General features: G+C 36.6%; 1 pseudogene; it reads left to right on the top strand.

Moving 5' to 3' along the window:
- Positions 1-4,590: 4,590 nt before the first annotated feature.
- Positions 4,591-5,341, top strand: LOC101322821 (sigma intracellular receptor 2 pseudogene; annotated as a pseudogene).
- Positions 5,342-20,639: the final 15,298 nt, after the last annotated feature.

The raw sequence follows: 20,639 nt of genomic DNA, 5'->3' as shown, positions 1-20,639 counted from the left end.
CTCACTATCTGAGTGACCTTAAGTTGTTTAAATCCTTTTCTAGGCTTCAAGTCCTCCATTTGTAAATTGGGGACTATAATAGTATCTATGTTGAACCATCTTGTGAAGATTGAACAAAATCATACAGGTGAAGTTTCTGGCACCTCATAGGTATTCATATATAATTGGGCTTCAAAAAAAAGTGAGAACAAAGGTAGACACTCAGATATATGTATGCACCAGGCCAACTAGGAAACAGCAAAAAGAATCATTGGAACTTAGCTGTAATCCAGGAAACTGGCTGGGATTGGCAGAAAAGCACTTCTGAGAGCCACTTGGAAGTCCATCGGTATGGCTGGTCCTGTGGAAAATAGATCTGTATTGGCACCCAAATCTAAGCCCAATTGAGAGGTCGCCACAGCCTCTGAGACATGTCCTGCTTATTTAGATATTCTTAACTTACTTCCAGGTAAAGATGGCAATGTAAGCACAGGAAGCTTCCAAATTCCTATTAAAGCATCAAAGGGAACACAAGAATTGGGAACTCCTGTATCACTGCTGGGAGCTAGAGAAGAACACTTTTCACATGTAGAGATGTCAAGTACATTTTTGCCAATGGAACCTTATCTATGAAAGACACTAGGACTCACTCATTGAGAAAGTGGTACAGGCTTAAGAGGAAAAAAGTGAAGGAGATCTTGAAGGCATTTTAATAATACCCTGAAATATAGGGTCCATGGTGGGAGGGCATGACAGGCTTGGGACTAGCAAGGAACTTCTCCCTTACAGGTCCTAAGAACCTGAGGGCAGCCACTGCTTGGGGCCAGGCCCTTGTGGTTGCACCATACGGCCAGTAGTTGGGCTCTGCCATGGAGGATTCTCCACAAAGTCAAAAGTTTCTTTTTCAGCCTACTTTGTGGTAGCAAAAAGAACTAGGTCAGGTCATTCCCGATCTGGCTTCTAGCACAATGGCTTAGCCATACACAGAGGAAGTTTGACCTCGGCTCACATAATGTTAGAATAAATCTCCCCTCAGGATGTTTAATCACTGAATGGGTAAAATGTCATATAGCATAAGATCTAAAAGAGGATTAGAACAAAAACCAAGTAAACTTTGATGGGATCTAAGAAAAATCTATTCAGTGTTTTGCAGAGAAATAACAGGCCAGATAAAATAGTCATCATTCAAGGATGAATAAACAGGTAAAATAGAACCTCATTATGAGGCATATGAAAAATTTTGTAACTTCAAGAAGTGAAAATATAGGACTCAGGAGGCAGAGGAAGAGTGTACTTTTGAAAAAGATTTACTACAGGAAATGCAAATAAATTTTAAACAGCATATGCTTTGTAATCTAAATAACATCCAAGGACCCCAAGAAACAGGAGATGAAAAATGAGAGAAGAAAATATATTGAGGTGAGAAGGAAGCTGGTTAAGAAACTAGAATACAGAGTAAGATGAAAGAAGGAAAAATGTTATAAAACTGAATATGAAATATCAAAGTAGAAAATGCATTAGAAGCAATAAAGTGCTTAATGGGCAATGTTTATAGTGAAATCAGTAATATAGAGGACAGATGTGAAGCACTCTTCCAGAATTAAAAGAAAATGAAATTGAGATAAAAAAATATTATGAAAAGAGATGATGGAGTCAGAGGGCAGAGAGTGGAAATCCAACATGAAGAAAACTAGTGCTGCCAAAGGAGACACCTGAACAAATAGAAAAATAGCAATGTTTTATATATATATATATATATATATATATATATATATATATTTAAAGTTAAAGAAATTAACTTCCTGAACTTAAGTAAGTAAATATTCAGATCAAGTGAGCTTGATGAATACTAGACAAAATTAATATAAAGAGACCAGTTTCTACGGAAGTTTAAAATTTTAATTTTTCATAAAAAGAATTCTGGAAGGCAGGAAAAAACAAAAGAAAATAATCAGGACCAGAAGTTAATAAAGCAACATCTTCAGAGGCCCAATTTATTAAGATCTAAGAATGCTAAATCTGGACACATTATTATTCACATTTGAAGTCAATAAAAAAGCATTCTCTGATACCAAGTGTCGAAAACTAAATTAATGAAGTCGTCTTCATGAAAGAAAAATCAAAGTTTTCCAGACAATTTTCATAAAATGAATCCAGTTTTAAAAACATCCTGTACAAAGAAGATGTACAGGACTTAAAAGGACTGGCAGTAAGTACTGAAATATTTTAATGTGGGATCAAGTCTAAACCGTTGCAAATACACTGTAGCTACAACAGAGATTGGACACTTCACCTTTAATCCTTGAAAGAGAAAATATAACATGTAAATAATAATACTTAGCAAATAAGATGTTGGGTCTAAATCCCTAGGTAGTGGAGGAGACCTCGAGGAAAGAATGGCAGGCTATTGTCTTTATTGTGCAAAGGAGGGATAGTGGTAGACACTGATTCTTTCCCCTTGATGTGGACAGAGAAATACAGTTGCTTATTTTTTAGAGGTAAACTTGAGCAAAAGTAAAAGTAGGATGCATACTTGTACATCAGAAAAGAGAAAAGAAAACTTGTATGATAGAGTCAAAGATAAAGATCAAAAGAAAAAGCAAAGAAACTGAAAAAAAATGTAAATCAATTTGAGTAAGCACAAACATATAATTTATGACAAATATGATAACTTTATCATATTAAATGGCAAAAATCAGGTCATAATCTGCAATAGTTGTCTATCAAAGATACCTACGAAAGATAAACACAAGAAAATTGAAAGTATAAGATTGTCTTAAGATATAAAAGAACTACTCTCCCCAACTAACAGTTGGAATTACAATCATATAAGATGAAGTAGATTTTCAAGGGAAAAAATTTAAATGTCTCATAATCTTTCTTTTTCAGTGTTGATAGGAAGATCCCAAATTAAAATGTATCAGGATTCAACTTCCATGTGCCAAATAACAGTATATAATAAGCGTAAAGCAAAAGCTGTTAGAATTTGAAAGAGGAATTGACTGCAATGGATGCACAGTAAGAAAAGGAAGCACTTTTCTGTTCTTAAGAGTTAAAATAGGCAATAGACAAAGAAATGGAGTATCTGATAATATCACCAATTGAGTCAATTTGAAAATACACATGGAAATGTAATAACCTCAAATATAAGATATATTCCCCTTTAAAATATTTGGAAACACTTAAAATTTTATATATATTTGATCACAAAGAAAACCTCAAAATTTTCTAAAAGACAGATCTATACAGACCATATTCTTTGATCAAAATGCAACAAAATTGATAGTTGAACAAGAATAATTTTAAAAAAATTTCCCCAGTTTTTGATGAAAAGAAACAAAACAATATTCTTCTGGGTCAAATAGGAAATTCAAAGTGTAATTACAAAATACTTAGAAAATTATAATTATAAGCAGACTACATATTCAAACCTGTGGTATTTAGCCAAAGCTATAATCAGGCAAAAAACATACTTTTACTATTTTTAAATAATAAAAGAAACAAATGAATTAAGCCATTAACTTGAGAAGCTAAGAGCAAAACAAAGCATGACTAAGGGGGAAAAAAAAGAAAAAATGATTACAGATGAAAGCAGAAATTAAAATTTGTAAACAAAAAGGAATAGAATAGAGAAATAAATCTGAGTGGTTCTTTAGAAAAAAGCAGACAATATATAGAACAAAAAGAATAAAATATACAAACCTCTATTCTAATCAAAGAAAAATAAGAGATGAGGAAAAAATTAGGGATAAGAAAGGAAGTGTAATCTTAGACATGAAAACATCTGAAAATCTTGATATAAAGAATTATTCTCATGCTTATCAAACATGAATATTAACTGCTGAAGAAGCAGGAAACATTCTTACGAAGAAACTGAAAAACAAAAGTAAATATTTACCTATTCAGAGGATTTAAAGCAAAATTATTTCAAAATTTAAAGAACAAATAATTTTCTGACTTATTAACTCTTTTTAATGTCTAAGGACATTAAAATACGTGGGAAAAGAATCCCAGTTCAAAACTCTAACACCGAAAATTTATAAAACTAACACAAAAGAGAAAATGACAAAGTAACCTCACAAATATTGAGATTTAGATGCCAAAATCTAAAATGCAATACTACATTTACCCAGCTGTTTGTGAAATAATGAAACAAACCCTAGCAGGTTTTCTTTCAAGAATGCAAAGATAATTCAATATTATGAATTAATTAATATAATTTTCAAATCTATATGTCACAGAAGAAAAATAAAGCGATTATTCCAAAATATGTCAAAAACTATTTTGCAAAAAATGCAACATCCATTTTTAGTAAAAGCACCTGATAACTAGGACCAGAATAGGAATGAAATCTTCTTTCTCAAGTTGGTGCAGATTATTTATCTCAATATGTGATTATCTAACCATAAAACTCTAGGAACATTGACTTTAAAAGAAGAAAAAAATACAAGGATGTTCTTTATTATAAATACTACTCGATATTGTGCTGCAATTTCTAACCCATGAAATAAGATCAGGCACAGAGGGAAAAGGATTAGTGATTGATGAGGAAGAGGAAAATATTACTATTTACTCATATTATGATGGTCTATCCTGAAGTCTCATAACCAGGAAAAATATCAGTTAAAAATGAAAAGTCTGGTAGTCTGGGATCCTGCTCTGCCCAGCTGATGGATGATGGGGTCTCTGGGTGCCCGGCATGGCCTGGAGTGGCTGCTGGTCCTCTCCCACATCCCCATCACCTTGCTCGTGGACCTGCAGGCGGTGCTGCCTTGTGATCTCTACCGGGTGGAGCTGAGAAACCTGCGGCAGTGGTATACTGAGGAGTTCAAAGATCCCCTGCTACACAACCCCCCGGTGTGGTTTAAGTCCTTCCTGTTTTGCGAGCTTGTGTGTCAGTTGCCTTTCTTTCTCATCCCAACATAAGTCTTCAAAGTGTCCCCATGACGGATGCTTTTAAAAAGAAGGTGGCCATACCAGTGTTCATGGAGGCTGCAGGTGGATCCGCACCCCTGCAATCAACTACTCGGTTGACACCATGACAACTCTGATTCCAATCCTCTCCACGTTTCTACTCCAGGATTTCTCCAAAACCAGTTGTTTCAGAGGACAAGGACCTAAGACTTTCCACCAATGACTATTCCATATATCTGCCTACATCACCTACTTTCTCATCCCTATTATACTTCTCCTTTTCATGTTGTGGAACCCCTACTACAAGTCTGAGGAGAAAAGAAAGAAAAAAATGAGGAAAAATAACCCCGGGTCCAGGGGAGAGGTGACCGTAGGGGATTTTCCTGTTGGACCCAGTACCAGGAAAATGCTCAGAAAAAAAAAATACCATGTTTTCAGTAGTATTTGAAACACACCAGCAGCAACACGCATGACCAAGACACTGGCAGGAGGCACATCAAGCCCTCACTTTCCAAGGACACTGGCGCAAACAGATCATCCCAGGAGAAGAGATTTTTTAAAGTCTCCTTGTTTATCCTCTTTCCAAACCTTAGTCTTCTATTACTTTTTACACACCACTTAACATAAGTTCCCTTACTCTGAGGTCTGGTGTCTCAAACCTGAGCTGGAGGTGTGCCTCTTACTGGATAACTTCATGCTACCTAATAGTTTAATAATTCCTTCCTGTCTTGTTGCCAGTCAAAGGTAGCAGATGTGGGGAGATGGACAGTGTGTGCATATAGGGTCTCTTCATGTTAGTGCTTGGTATTCTGCTAGCTTTCTCTAAATTCATTCTCAAGGCCAACTCAAAAAAAAAAAAAAGGCTTGTGAACACACATGGAAAATGGTAGATGCTGATCCTGGTTAGTTCCCCCTTTTTGCCTGTTTTGTTTACAAGACCTAATGGTCTGATTGTTGGGAGTATCGTCTGACTCCTGAGTCTGGTCAAAATAAATGTAGCTGCTGACCAACAAAAAAAAAAAAGAAAAGCCTTATTGAAAAATTTCTGTCTAAGCAACCAATCATAAACCAAATATATAAAAATCAATTGGTTTTATATACCCAAGCAATAAATAATTAGAAGAGTTGATTTAAACATCTCACTCATAATGAAATGAAATGAATACATTATCTAGGAATATATTTAATCAGGAATGTTTAAGACCCACAGGAAGAAAACTGCAAAATTTATTACAGATTTAAAAGAACACTTGAATAAATGGAGAGAAGCACTATACTTTGCTCCAGTCTGTTTACTGAGAACTTGTAAAACTGTCAGTTTTGAATGGGGCCCAGGGCAACATAATCTGGTTCCACTCAGGAATGTAGATGCAAAAATCCTAAGCAAAGCGATATCAGATCAAGTCCTGCAGCGTATTGAAAGAGTAACACACCTAGAGTAAATAGGGTTTATCCTAAGAATGCAAAGATTGCTCAACTTCAGGGCAGAAAACTTTCCGTTCTTGTTCTTGTTTATATTCCTGGCATTTATCATAGTTCTTGGCACATAGATAATAGGTACTCAATAAATATGTGTTGGCTGAATGAACCTTATGTCATCTTTTGTTTTGCTACATTAATAGATTAAAGGAGAAAATCTACATAATGTCTTAAGAGATGTCTGATAAAAGCATTTGATAAAATTCAAGATCCACTTTTCATCAAATGCTGAGTTAGCAACAGAGTGAGCTTTTTTATCTTGCTAAAGTTTTCTACTAGAAACATATAGCAAGTGTCATACTTGATAATAAAACGTTTAGGAGCAAGGAAAGTGTGCTTACTATCACCTCAACTTGTCAAAACTTTATTGGAAGTCTTAGTTAATGAATTAATCAGAAAAACAAGAATGATGAATCGGGGGGGAAAAAAGAGACAAAATATTTATTATTTGTAGATGATATAATTTTTTGCTCAGACACCCAGAGGGTCAAGTGACAACTGGTAAGTAAAAACTTTGTCTCCAAAGTCAACACACAGAAATCAGTGGCTTTTCCACATTCTAGCAATAACTGAATAAAAATTTGATAATCGTCCCATTCACAATTGTAACAAAATAATTAGGTTTTTAGAAATGAAACAGAGAGAAATATGCCAGGACCTAGATGAAAAAATATTATAAAACTTAATGGAAAACTTGAGTAAATGAAGAAGAGACCACATTTCTGGGTTGTAAAGATATCACTTCTCTATAAATTTAATTAAATCTTAATAAAAAAAACCACATAGGAATTGTTTTTTGAAAGGAACTCAATAAGCCACACTTCCAAACTTTGGAAGAGAAAATAAAAGGAAAGCCAAGATGTTTTTGAGAAAGAGGAACCAAGAGCGGCAATTTGCCTTGCCAAACATGAAAATAAGCTATAATCGATAGTAACTAAATACATATTAGTTGGGGACTGAGAATCAATCAATAGACCAAAAAGAAAAGGAAATCTAGATGCCTACCACACCAAGTCACTAAGAGAAAAGTCCATATACATTACAAAATAATAACTGATGTTTAAAGAAACATTTTTAAATATAGAGGCCAAAGATAATGTTTATATAACTTTGGCATGGAGGCCTTCATAAGCAAGATATAAAATCCAAAAGACAAGAAGTAACAGATGGACAGATTTGCCCACATGAAAATCAAAATCTTCTGTATAATAAAAAGCAATATGAAGCTTAAGAGCAGGTTTAGTGTAAAATAGATGGCTAGTGGGAAACAGCCACATAGCACAGGGAAATCAGCTTGGTGCTTTGTGACCACCTAGAGCGGTGGGTTAGGGAGGGTGGGAGGGAGACACAAGAGGGAGGGGATATTGGGATAGATGTATACGTATAGCTGATTCACTTTGTCATACAGCAGAAACTAACACACCACTGTAAAGCAATTGTACTCCAATAAAGATGTTTAAAAAAAAAGCAACTTTAGACTCAAGTTGTTTTTGCTCCATATTTAAGAGATAAAGCATTCATAATTAGACTAAAGTAGTCACACCTTTAGTTAAGGAAGACAACCAATTTTTAAATTTGCAAAGAATAACAATAAACAATTCACTGAAAAGGAGTTATAATTGGTTCCTGAAGATGTTTAACCTCATTAATAATTGGGGGAAATGTGAATTAAAATAAGAGAGTTTTACTCCCAGAACATTGACTCAAGTGTCAGTGAGGGTCAGGGGACAGGCATTTTCCTGTGCTACTGATGGGAGCGTCAGTTGTTGAAGTTAATGTGGCAGTATTAGAATTAAAAATACAGTTCTCCCTAATTATACTTCTTGCGCTTTCTATTAAGAGAAGGTATACATGTGCACTTATACGTTGTTGGAAATAGCAAAATATTGGAAACATTGTATGTATCCAACAATATGAATCACTTCGTGTACTAGATAATCTGTATGCGAAGATAAAAAGCAATACGATGTGGGCAGAGAAAAGGAATTATATAGACCTGTATATATGGACATACAAAGCAAGACATTGTTACATAAACATAACCTCCATCTGCTTTAGGACTTTGTTCATCCTGAATCCTCAATATCTTAAACAATGCTTGGTATAAGTTCTCAATTAAAAATCTCTTGAATAAATGAGTGAAAAAAAGCAAGTGTATGAACAATTTAAATATAATGGTCCTATTAATATTTAAAGCAGAGTATGAACAATGTTTAAAAGTATAGAAAAGGGACTGAAAATGTAACAGCAAACATTTTTAGTACTTACTTCTAGGAGTCAAGTTTAGAAGTTGTTGGTGAAGGAGAATATCTCAATTGTCCTTTTCTGTGTAACAAACCCCTCAAAATCAGGGACCTAAAACAACAACCATTTTATCATCCTCTCTGATTCTGTGGGTCACAAATTTAGAACACAGCAGAGATAGCTTGTGTCTGAACTACAGTATCTGAAACCTCAGCTGGGCAGACTCAAAGGGCAGAGGGTATTTCAAAATACAGAGGCTGGATGTCTGGAGACTTCTCACTCACATGTCAGTGCCCAGGTTAGGATGGCTCAAAGGCTGCTCATCTGAGACTGTCAACTGCAGTGACTTCTGCATGGGCTGGGGCTTCTGCACACCATGGTGGCTTCAGACTTTTGGACTTTGGACTTTTTATCTAATGACTTAGGGCTCCAAGAGCAAATATTCCCATGAACAAAGTAGAAGGTGTAAGACCTTTTATGACCTAGCCTTCGCAGGCACACAGCCTCACTTCTGCTGTATTCTATTGGCTGAAGCATTCACAAGCCCACCCACATTCAAGGGGAGGAGATACAAGCTCTACCTTTCAGTGTGAAGAGTGGTAAAAAATCACCAGAGAGGGAAAATGCTTATTTTTTATTAATCTTTTTTTTAAAATAGTCATCTCTTTAATTTGAGAATTTGTTCATGCCAGTAAAAGAGATAAAAACACAGAATCTGGAACCAGAAGACCCTAGTTCAAATCCTGGCTCTTCCGTTTAATAGCTGACTGACCTTGGGCAAACACTTAGCCTCTCTGTTTCTTTCTATGTAAAATTAGAGATGATTACAACATCTGCTTCATGACTATTGTGAAGATTTTGTGCATCAATACACATAAAAGTCTTTAGAACAAAGGCAGACATATTGTATTAGGCATAACTATTACTTGTGTATAACAGTTTTTAAATGGAACCTGCATAAGAATTGGTCTTTTTAAAATTTATCAGTAATAAGAGATAAGGCTTCATATTAATTGTGTCCCTACCCCTCAGCTAAACTTAAATCTTCTGTTCTATCTGTGTAAGAAATCACAGCAAAAACTGTAGTTTGAGCTTCCTCACAACATGGCAGCCTTGTGCTTCTTACATAACGGTTCAGGACCCCAGAGATGAGTGTCTCAAATTAAACTGGTGGACAATGAATGGCCTTCTACCTTGACATAACCTCTGAAGACAGCTGTCTCTTCTTTTCTTTTTCTTTTCTTCCTTGCGGTACGCGGGCCTCTCACTGTTGTGGCCTCTCCCGTTGTGGAGCACAGGCTCTGGACGCTCAGGCTCAGCGGCCATGGCTCACGGGCCCAGCCGCCCCGCGGCACGTGGGATCTTCCCAGACTGGGGCACGAACCCACGTCCCCTGCATCGGCAGGCGGACTCTCAACCGCTGTGCCACCAGGGAAGCCCAGCTGTCTGTTCTGACATCCTCTATTGGTCAACCAATCTCTAAGGTTGGTCAGATTTTAGGGGAATACTCTCTTTAGGAGGAATGTCAAAAAATTTGAAGATATGATTTTTTTTTTTAATTGTGAAAGAACTCCCTGAATTTAAGAAGATGTTGGGGGTAGGAGTTTAGTAATTAATTTATTTATTTTGGCTGTGTTGGGTCTTCGTTTCTGTGTGAGGGCCTTCTCTAGCTGCGGCGAGTGGGGGCCACTCATCATCTCTGTGTGCCGGCCTCTCACTATCACGGCCTCCCCTGTTGCAGAGTGCAGGCTCCAGACGCGCAGGCTCAGCAGTTGTGGCTCACGGGTCCAGTTGCTCCACAGCATGTGGGATCCTCCCACACCAGGGCTTGAACCCGTGTCCCCTGCATTAGCAGGCAGTTTCTCAACCACTGCGTCACTAGGGAAGCCCTGAAGATATGTTTTAAAATTTCTGTGTCCTCTCCCTCCAGGATATCATATTTGTATAGAAACAGTTTCAGGTATGAGACATCTCCTGGGTTTGAATACCATCTTTGTCACTTGCTAGTTAGACTTGTTATGGCTGTTTAACAAATTAACACGTGTAAGATACTTGGTATAAACCAAATTGAGTGTTTAGTAAAACTTAGCTGTGTTGCTTTGGCTAAAAATAAAGGGCTTGTTTCTATGGCCAGATGGATATATCCTGGGCTGTTGTGCTATAGACCAGGAAATTTCAAAAAATAAACAGTAGGTAAATTCATATTATATATGAGTATAGAGTGGGAAAAAAATTCCTGGATCTTCTTCATTTTCTTTGAAATCACAAAAAGTGCATTTGTCTGCTCAAAGAAGTCTCTGCAATGCATATTCCAAACAGGGTGAATATCTAGTTTCCAACTTTTAGGGTAGTCTAGTTTCAAGCAAAAAAGAAGTCTCTGTCAGAGTTGAATATACACCTCCTCTTTCTCTTTCTAATCACCTTAGCTTTGTGGCACAGATCTAGAAAATTCGACATTTATAGAAACCCTTCTCAGGATTCACCATACAATTCTCTTTTCTTATGCCTAGATGGTGAGCAAGGGCTCATAAAATGCCTATCACATCATTATATTATGTTTAAACATTTTTATTTCTCCAGAGAATTTAAAATATATGAACATGTGACTCTGTGAGGAAATGATCCAAAAAAGATTATAAATACAGCCATAAATGTCAAAGTTCCTAAAACATTCCACTGACTCTTTCTTCAGAAGAAAGTGTTTACACAGAGAGCACACGCCAGCACGTTTTATTTTTGTTATTGTGGGCATTAAATGTTACAAATGCAATCTGTTTGACATACACATAAACGATGGTCTCCACACACCTTTAAGAATCACCTCTAACTGTGGAGCTGATCGGCAGGAACAGTTAGGTAAGTCATGGGCAGCAGTCGCTGCAGAGCAAGCAAGGTATTGCCATCACTAGGAGACAACTAGGAATTCCTCTTCAGGTTTTACCTTAATCAATGTTCAGTTTCAAAATTGTGTTTGTTTCACCTGTAAAATTTTTCTGGAAAGTATGATACGGTAAGTGGTTAATCATCACTTGCTTTCCTGTTTGACCCTATTCAGGATAATCAAGATATCTTTTCTTAAAAAAAAACGGGGGGATAAGAAAGGAAGAAGGAAGGGGAGAAAGGGGAAGGAAAGGAAGAGTACAAAAGGAGGTAGGAAGGGAGATGGAGGGAGGAAGGGAGATGGAGATGGAAATGGTGATGGAGATGGAGGAAGATGGAGATGGAGGGAGATGGAGGTGGAGGGAGGAAAAAGAAGGAGGTGCCTTCCAGTCTAGACTTGCCATATATGTAGAGGGTCTCTTTCCTTTCTGGTTTCTATTACTCTTCAGTGAGTCAGCAGTAAATTTTATCTTGTCAGGCCCCTCCTCCTTTGAATGGAAACTACTCCACTCTCACTCCTGCTGCATTCCTGTTTTGTACCATCCCCTTCCCTAACTACATCTCAACACCAGTGTCTCTAGAGCTGCGCTCTCCAGTAGAAATATAACATGAGTCACAAATGGGAGCCCCATGTGTAATTTTACATTTTCAAGTAGTCACATTAAGAAAAGTTAGAAGAAATAGGTGAAATTCATTTGAATAATACACTTTATTTAAGCCAATATATCTAAAATATTATCATATCAACATGTCATCAATATGAAAATGAAATACTTTACATTCTTTTTTTTATACTGACTTTCTGAAATCGAATGTGTATTTCACACATATAGCTCATCTCAATGAGAACTAGTCACATTTCTCTTGTATCCTAGCCTTCTTATTGCTTCCTATTCATCCATAAAATAATCCTCCCTTAACTTGAACCAGCTTGAGTTGGGCTCTGCTTCTTCAAAGGAAGCCGAATACAACAGCCAGTAGTGTGTTTGGTCACAGTGTTTATTTGCTTATTTCGTGTCTTAAGGAATTATTTGGTATAGCACCAGACTATTTTTCTTCAGTCATGTGCCATTGGAGATGTTTGGGATTATTTGTGCTTTATGGGATGATAGGGTTTACCTTTATCTTCCTATCATGTACCCTTTTCTACTTGATGTTACATTATGTTTGCAAAAATACTGGTACATGCTTCCATATGGCAATTGAGAGAGTTCCTCTTAACAATACCCTTTGAGACTATTATTAATATTGTTAACATTAAATGTCCTAGTGAGGGGCTATCTCTGATACTGTATAATTCCATTAATTTAAATCCAAGTAAAGATCTAATTTTCCAATGCATCTCAGCCATTTATTAGCCCTAGCTTTCTTGGTGATTAACTTTGATGACAATAGCATTTCACACGATGTTCAAACATAATGTTCTGCTTCTTATACTAGAGCGGGGTTATCTTTTGGTAAACATTTTACTCTGGAGTAGTTTAGAGAAACCACAAATCTACGAGTTAAAGATCCAAGGCTCAGTTTACCTATTAATTAAAGGAAGAGTTTCTTGACTGTAACATGTTGAAAACAACAGATCTTAATTATACTTATGAGTGGTGTATGAATGCAACATGACACAAGTATCATGATTACTTTAAAAATTATTCTAATATGCTTGATAATATTGAAAGATTAAAGACAGTCACTTGGGAGAAATGAACACTTTTTATTTCAGAAATTTATTCTAATAATTTCCTCACCTCTGACCTTGTATGTCCAGAAGGGTTGGGACTAGGACCTTGGGTGCACAATTTAAGAGAACCCCCAAAACTCATTAATCAAGATGAATCATATTTTCATGCAATATTTTTAAAAATAAAAATGAATACCAAAATCTGTGGTGAAAAAAATCAGAATTTTAAGCAAAGACAGGATCAGAGATTGCAGTGAGCAGAGAACATTGCTCCCAGACCATTAGTAAGATTTAGTTATCAAACCACTTTATTTCAGTTTGCGTAGAATTTCAGAAGCTTCCACCAGACAGAACTCAATCTATTTTCAGCTCTTAAATAGCCACTGGGTTCTAATATCTTTTCTTACATATCATTTTCTCTCCTTTCATTCTTCACAGGTTGGGGTTCTCCCCAGATATTATATTAGGAAATTCAAATGAGTTCAGCTCTTCAGATCAAAATTAAAGAAGTTCTCTGTTGGTGCTGCATGATTCTAAATAACTGTGAAACCTACTTTTAGACAGAGTATAAATAACATGGTTGAGAATAGATATCTATGAATAGCGCTTTGAGTGAAAGAAGGGTGTAGCCAATTTCACTTCACTGAGGTACCACTAAACAAGATGAGCTTATTTCATACAAAGGAATGACCAAATTAAGCATGAGAAAATGTGAGGAAATTTTCAGTCATGACTTTTTTTCGAGCCCGAAGTTTTTCTCTTTTGTGTGGTTAGAAATACAATTCTCAAGACCCACCTCCTCTTTCATTCATGAGCCTTGGAAAAATCAGTTTGAACTAGACTTAACTTTATCAGAGGCCTCCTGATACCTTGTGGCTTTCATCACTGTTTCAGATGTTCAGGCCAAATGGGAAGAAGGAAGTAGTAAGGATGGTAGTGTGGGGTCTAAAAGGTAAGCCAGTACTTCTCAAACTTTATAATTCCCTGGGATGTTATTAAAATGCAGATTCTGGGATGGGACCTGAGATTCTTCATTTCTAACAAATTCCCAGGTAATGTCAAGTATGCTGTTTCATGCACCAAACTCTGAGTAGCAAGGATCTATGCTACTTGTGAATTTCTATTGTTGCTTTTGAGACTGAGTGTTTAAGAAATTACTCTACTTGGAAAATTAATTTAGGTTGCCTCTCTAGAATTTAAGATTCTTGAGAGTAGGAATTTTGTCTTGTTTGTTCTTTTTTTTAAAAACATCTTTATTGGGGTATAATTGCTTTACAATGCTGTGTTAGTTTCTCCTTTATAACAAAGTGAATCAGCAATACATATACATATAACCCCATATATCCTCCCTCTCGTGTCTCCCTCCCATCCTCCTTATCACACCCCTCTAGGTGGTCACAAAGAATCGAGCTGATCTCCCTGTGCTACGCGGCTACTGCCCACTAGCTATGTATTTTACATTTGGTAGTGTATATATGTCCACACGACTCTCTCACTTCGTCCAAGCTTAACATTCCCCCTCCCCGTGTCCTCAAGTCCATTCTCTACATCTGTGTCTTTATTCCTGTCCTGCCCCTAGGTTCTTCAGAACCATTTTTTTTTTTTTAGATTCCATATATATGTGTTAGCATACAGTATTTGTTTTTCTGTTTCTGACTTACTTCACTCTGTATGACAGACTCTAGGTCCATGCACCTCACTACAAATAACTCAACTTCATTTCTTTTATGGCTGAGTAATATTCCATTGTATATATGTGCCACATCTTTATCCATTCATCTGTCGATGGACACTTATGTTGCTTCCATGTCCTGGCTACTGTAAATAGTGCTGCAATGAACATTGTGGTACATGACTCTTTTGAATTATGGTCTTCTCAGGGTATATGCTCAGTAGTGGGATTGCTGGGTCATATGGTAGTTCTATTTGTAGTATTTTAAGGAACCTCCATACTGTTCTCCAGAGTGGCTGTATCAATTTACATTCCCACCAACAGTGCGAGAGGGCTCCCTTTTCTCCACACCCTCGTCAGAATTGACTGTTTGTAGATTTTTTGATGGTGGCCATTCTGACCGGTGTGACGTGATACCTCATTGTAGTTTCAATTTGCATTTCTCTAATGATTAGTGATGTTGAGCATCCTTTCATGTGTTTGCTGGCAATCTGTATATCTTCTTTGGAGAAATGTTTATCTAGGTCTTCTGCCCACTTTTGGATTGGGTTGTTTGTTTTTTTGATATTGAGCTGCCTGAGCTGCTTGTAAAATTTGGAGATTAATCCTTTGTCAGTTGCTTCATTAGCAAATATTTTCTCCCTTTCTGAGGGTTCTCTTTTCATCTTATTTATGGTTTCCTTTGCTGTGCAAAAGCTTTTAAGTTTCATTAGGTCCCATTAGTTTATGGCTGTTTTTTTTTTCCGTTTCTCTAGGAGGTGAGTCAAAAAGGATCTTGCTGTGATTTATGTCATAGAGTGTTCTGCCTATGTTTTCCTCTAAGAGTTTTACAGTGTCTGGCCTTATATTTAGGTCTTTAATCCATTTCAAGTTTATTATTGCATATGGTATCAGAGAGTGTTCTAATTTCATTCTTTTACATGTAGCTGTGCAGTTTTCCCAGCACCACTTAATGAAGAGGCTGTCTTTTCTCCATTGTATATTCTTGCCTGCTTTATCAAAAATAAGGTGACTGTATGCGTGTGGGTTTATCTCTGGGATTTCTATCCTGTTCCATTGATCTATATTTCTGTTTTTGTCCCAGTACCATGCTGTTTTGATTACTGTAGCTTTGTAGTCTAGTCTGAAGTCTGGGAGTCGGATTCCTCCAGCTCTGTTTTTCTTTCTCAAGACTGTTTTGGCTGTATGGGGTCTTTTGTGTTTCCATACAACTTGTGAAATATTTTGTTCTAGTTCTTTGAAAAATGCCATTGGTAGTTTGATAGGGAATGCACTGAATCTGTAGATTGCTTTGGGTAATATAGTCATTTTCACAATGTTCATTCTTCCAGTGCAAGAACATGGTGTATCTCTCCATCTGTTTGTATCATCTTTAATTTCTTTCATCAGTGTCTTATAGTTTTCTGCAAACAGGTCTTTTGTCTCCTTTGGTAGGTTTATTCCTAGGTGTTTTATTCTTTTGGTTGCAATGGTAAAAGGGAGTGTTTCCTTAATTTCACTTTCAGATTTTTCATCATTAGCGTATAGGAATGCAAGAGATTTCTGTGCATTAATTTTGTATCCTGCTACTTTACCAAATTCATTGATTAGCTCTAGTAGTTTTCTGGTAGCATCTTTAGGATTCTCTATGTATAGTATCATGTCATCTACAAACAGTGACAGCTTTACTTCTTCTTTTCCAATTTGGATTCCTTTTATTTCTTTTTCTTCTCTGATTGCTTGGCTAAAACGTCAAGAACTATGTTGAATAATAGTCAATAGTGTGAGTGGGAAAACTTGTCTTGTTCCTGTTATTAGAGGAAATGGTTTCAGTTTTTCACCATTGGAAATGATGTTGACTGTGAGTTTGTCATATATGGCCTCTATTATGTTGAGGTAAGTTTCCTCTATGCCTACTTTCTGGAGGGTATTTGTCATAAATGGGTGTTGAATTTTGTCAAAAGCTTTTTCTGTATCTATTGAGATGATCATATGTTTTTTCTCCTTCTATTTGTTAATATGCTTTATCACATTGATTGATTTTTGTATATTGAAGAATCCTTGCATTCCTGAGAAAAACTCCACTTGGTCATGTGGTATGATCCCTTTAATGTGCTGTTGGATTCTGTGTGTTAGTATTTTGTTGAGGATTTTTGCCTCTATGTTCATCCGTGTTATTGGCCTGTAGTTTTCTTTCTTTGTGGCAACATTGTCTGGTTTTGTTATCAGGGTGATGGTGGCCTCATAGAATGAGTTGGGGAGTTTTCCTCTCTCTGCTATATTTTGGAAGAGCTTGAGAAGGATATGTGTTAGGTCTTCTCTACATGTTTGATAGAATTCACCTGTGAAGCCATCTGGTCCTGGACTTTTGTTTGTTGGAAAGTTTTTAATCACAGTTTCAATTTCAGTGCATGTGATTGGTCTGTTTATATTTTCTATTTCTTCCTGTTTCTGTCTCAGAATGTTGTGTTTTTCTAAGAATTTGTCCATTTCTTCCAGGTTGTCCATTTTATTGGCATATAGTTGCTTGTAGTACTCTCTCATGATCCTTTGTATTTCTGCGATGTCAGTTGTTACTTCTCCTTTTTCATTTCTAATTCTATTGATTTGAGTCTTCTCCCTTTTTTTCTTGATGAGTCTGGCTAATGGTCTATCACTTTTGTTTATCTTCTCAAAGAACCAGCTTTTAGTTTTATTGATTTTGCTATTGTTTCCTTCATTTCTTTTTCATTTATTTCTGATCTGATCATTATCATTTCTTTCCTTCTGCTAACTTTTGGGTTTTTTTGTTCTTCTTTCTCTAATTGCTTTAGGTGGAAGGTTAGGTTGTTTATTTGACATGTTTCTTGTTTCTTGATGTAGGATTGTATTGCTATAAACTTCCCTCTTAAAACTGCTTTTGCTGCATCCCATAGGTGTTGGGTTGTCATGTCTCCATTGTCATTTATTTCTAGGTATTTTTTGATTTCCTCTTTGATTTCTTCAGTGATCTCTTGGTTATTTATTAGTGGATTGTTTAGCCTCCGTGTATTTTTATTTTTTACAGATTCTTTCCTGTAATTAATATCTAGTCTCATAGCACTGTGGTCAGAAAAGATACTTGATATGATTTCAATTTTCTTAAGTTTACCAAGTCTTGATTTGTGACCCAAGATATTATCTATCCTGGAGAATGTTCCATGAGGACTTGAGAAGAAAGTGTATTCTGTTGTTTTTGGATGGAATGTCCTGTAAATATCAATTAAGTCCATTTTTTTTAGTGTGTCATTTAAATCTTGTGTTTCCTTATTTATTTTCATTTTGGATGATCTGTCCATTGGTGAATATGGGGTGTTAAAGTCCCCTACTATGACTGTGTTACTGTTGATTTCCCCTTTATGACTGTTAGCATTTGCCTTATGTATTGAGGTGCTACTGTGTTGGGTGCATAAATATTTACATTTGGTATATCTTCTTCTTGGATTGATCCATGATCATTTTGTAGTGCCCTTGTTTGTCTCTTGTAATAGTCTTTATTTAAAGTCTATTTTGTCTGATATTAGAATTGCTACTCCAGATTTCTTTTGATTTCCATTTGCATGGAGTATCTTTTTCCATCCCCTCACCTTCAGTCTGTATGTGTCCCTAGGTCTGAAGTGGGTCTCTTGTAGACAACATATATATGGGTCTTGCTTTTTGTATCCATTCAGGCAGTCTATGTCTTTTGGTTGGAGCATTTAATCCATTTACATTTAAGGTAATTATCGATATGTATGTTCCTATTACTATTTTCTTAATTGATTTGGGTTTGTTATCATAGGTGTTTTCCTTCTCTTGTGTTTCCTGCTTAGATAAGTTCTTTTAGCATTTGTTGTAAAGCTGTTTTGGTGGTGCTGAATTCTCTTAGCTTTTGCTTGTCTGTAAATGTTTTAATTTCTCCATTGAATCTGATTGAGATCCTTGGTGGGTAGAGTAACCTTGGTTGTAGGCTTTTCCCTTTCCTCACTTTAAATATGTCCTGCCAGTCCCTTCTGGCTTGCAGAGTTTCTGCTGAAAGATCAGCTGTTAACCTTATGGGGATTCCCTTGTATGCTATTTGTTTTTTTTTCCCTTGCTGCTTTTAATATTTTTTCTTTGTATTTAATTCTTGATAGTTTGATTAATGTGTGTCTTGGCTTGTTTGTCCTTGGATTTATCTTCTATGGGTCTCTCTGCACTTCCTGGACTTAATTGACTATTCCTTTTCCCATATTAGGGAAGTTTTCAACTATAATCTCTTCCAATGTTTTCTCAGTCTCTTTTTCTCTTCTTCTTCTGGGACCCCTTTAATTCAAATGTTGGTGCATTTAATGTTGTCCCAGAGGTCTCTGAGACTGTCCTCAATTCTTTTGATTCCTTTTTCTTTATTCTGCTCTGCAGTAGTTATTTCCATTATTTTATCTTCCAGGTCACTTTTCTGTTCTTCCGTCTCAGTTATTCTGCTATTTATTCCTTCTAGAGAATTTTTAATTTCATTTATTGTGTTGTTCATCATTGTTTGTTTGCTGTTTAGTTCTTCCAAGTCCTTGTTAAACGTTTCTTGTATTTTCTCCATTCTATTTCCAAGATTTTGGATCATCTCTAATATTGTTACTGTGAATTCTTTTTCAGATAGACTGCCTATTTCCTCTTCATTTGTTTGGTCTGGTGGGTTTTTATCTTGCTCCTTCATCTGCTGTGTGTTTCTCTGTCTTCTCATTTTGCTTAACTTACCATGTTTGGGGTCTCCTTTTTGCAGGCTGCAGGTTCATAGTTCCCATTGTTTTTGGTGTCTGCCCCCAGCGGGTAAGGTTGGTTGAGTGGGTTGTGTAGGCTTCCTGGTGGACAGGACTAGTGCCTGCGTTCTGGTGGATGAGGCTGGATCTTGTCTTTCTGGTGGACAGGACCACATCCAGTGGTGTATTTTGGGGTGTCTGTTGCCTTATGATGATTTTAGGCAGCCTCTCTGCTAATGGGTGGGGTTGTGTTTCTGTCTTGCTAGTTGTTTGGCATAGGGTGTTAGCTGCTGGTTGTTGAGTGGAGCTGGGGCTTAGCATTGAGATGGAGATCTTTGGGATAGCTTTTGCCATTTGATATTACATGGAGCTGGGAGGTCTCTAGTGTACCACTGTCCTGAACTTGGCTCTCCCACCTGAGAGACACAGGCCTGGAACCTGGCCAGAGCACGAAGATCCTGTCAGCCACACGGCTGCTAGTTTTAGATTGTGTCCTTCAGAGGTAGGGCGTGGCTGTGGCTCACTGTGGGGACAAGGACACTAGCAGCAGAAGTTCCTGGAAGTACTCCTTGGTGTGAGCCCTCCAAGAGTCCACCATTAGCTCCAGCAAAGAGCCAGGTAGGATCCAGTGCTGGGTCGCCTTAGGCCAAACAACTCGTCTTGTGTGCGCTTATAGCTCTAGTGCTTAGAACATTCCAGGGCATATTAAAGGTACTTTAATATTCTTGGTTGTTGAATGAACAAAAAATGAAATATGAGACTGATATTAGGACAGGAGTTCTTAAGTTTTTTTTGGTCCCGTGTTTCCTGTCCCTTTGGCAAGCTGGTAAGGACTGTGGATCCCTTCTCAGGTTAATATTTTTAAATGCATAAAATAAGATGCATAGAGATTACAAAGGAAACCAATTATATGGAATTATAGTTATCAAAATATATAAAAATCAAATGTGTGATGTCATAATATATGTGCTTTTAAAACACAAAATCTAGCAGATCAAATAATTATTATAATTTTGAAGAAGTGTTGAGTATAAACAATGTTTTCAGATATCTGCAACAACTGTAATTTGATAGGAAAATA

This window comes from Tursiops truncatus, chromosome 4 (assembly GCF_011762595.2).
Source record: "Tursiops truncatus isolate mTurTru1 chromosome 4, mTurTru1.mat.Y, whole genome shotgun sequence".
Classification (NCBI taxonomy): Eukaryota; Metazoa; Chordata; class Mammalia; order Artiodactyla; family Delphinidae; genus Tursiops; species Tursiops truncatus.
Note: the sequence above shows the minus strand (reverse complement) of the source record. Positions and strands in the feature narration are given on the sequence as shown.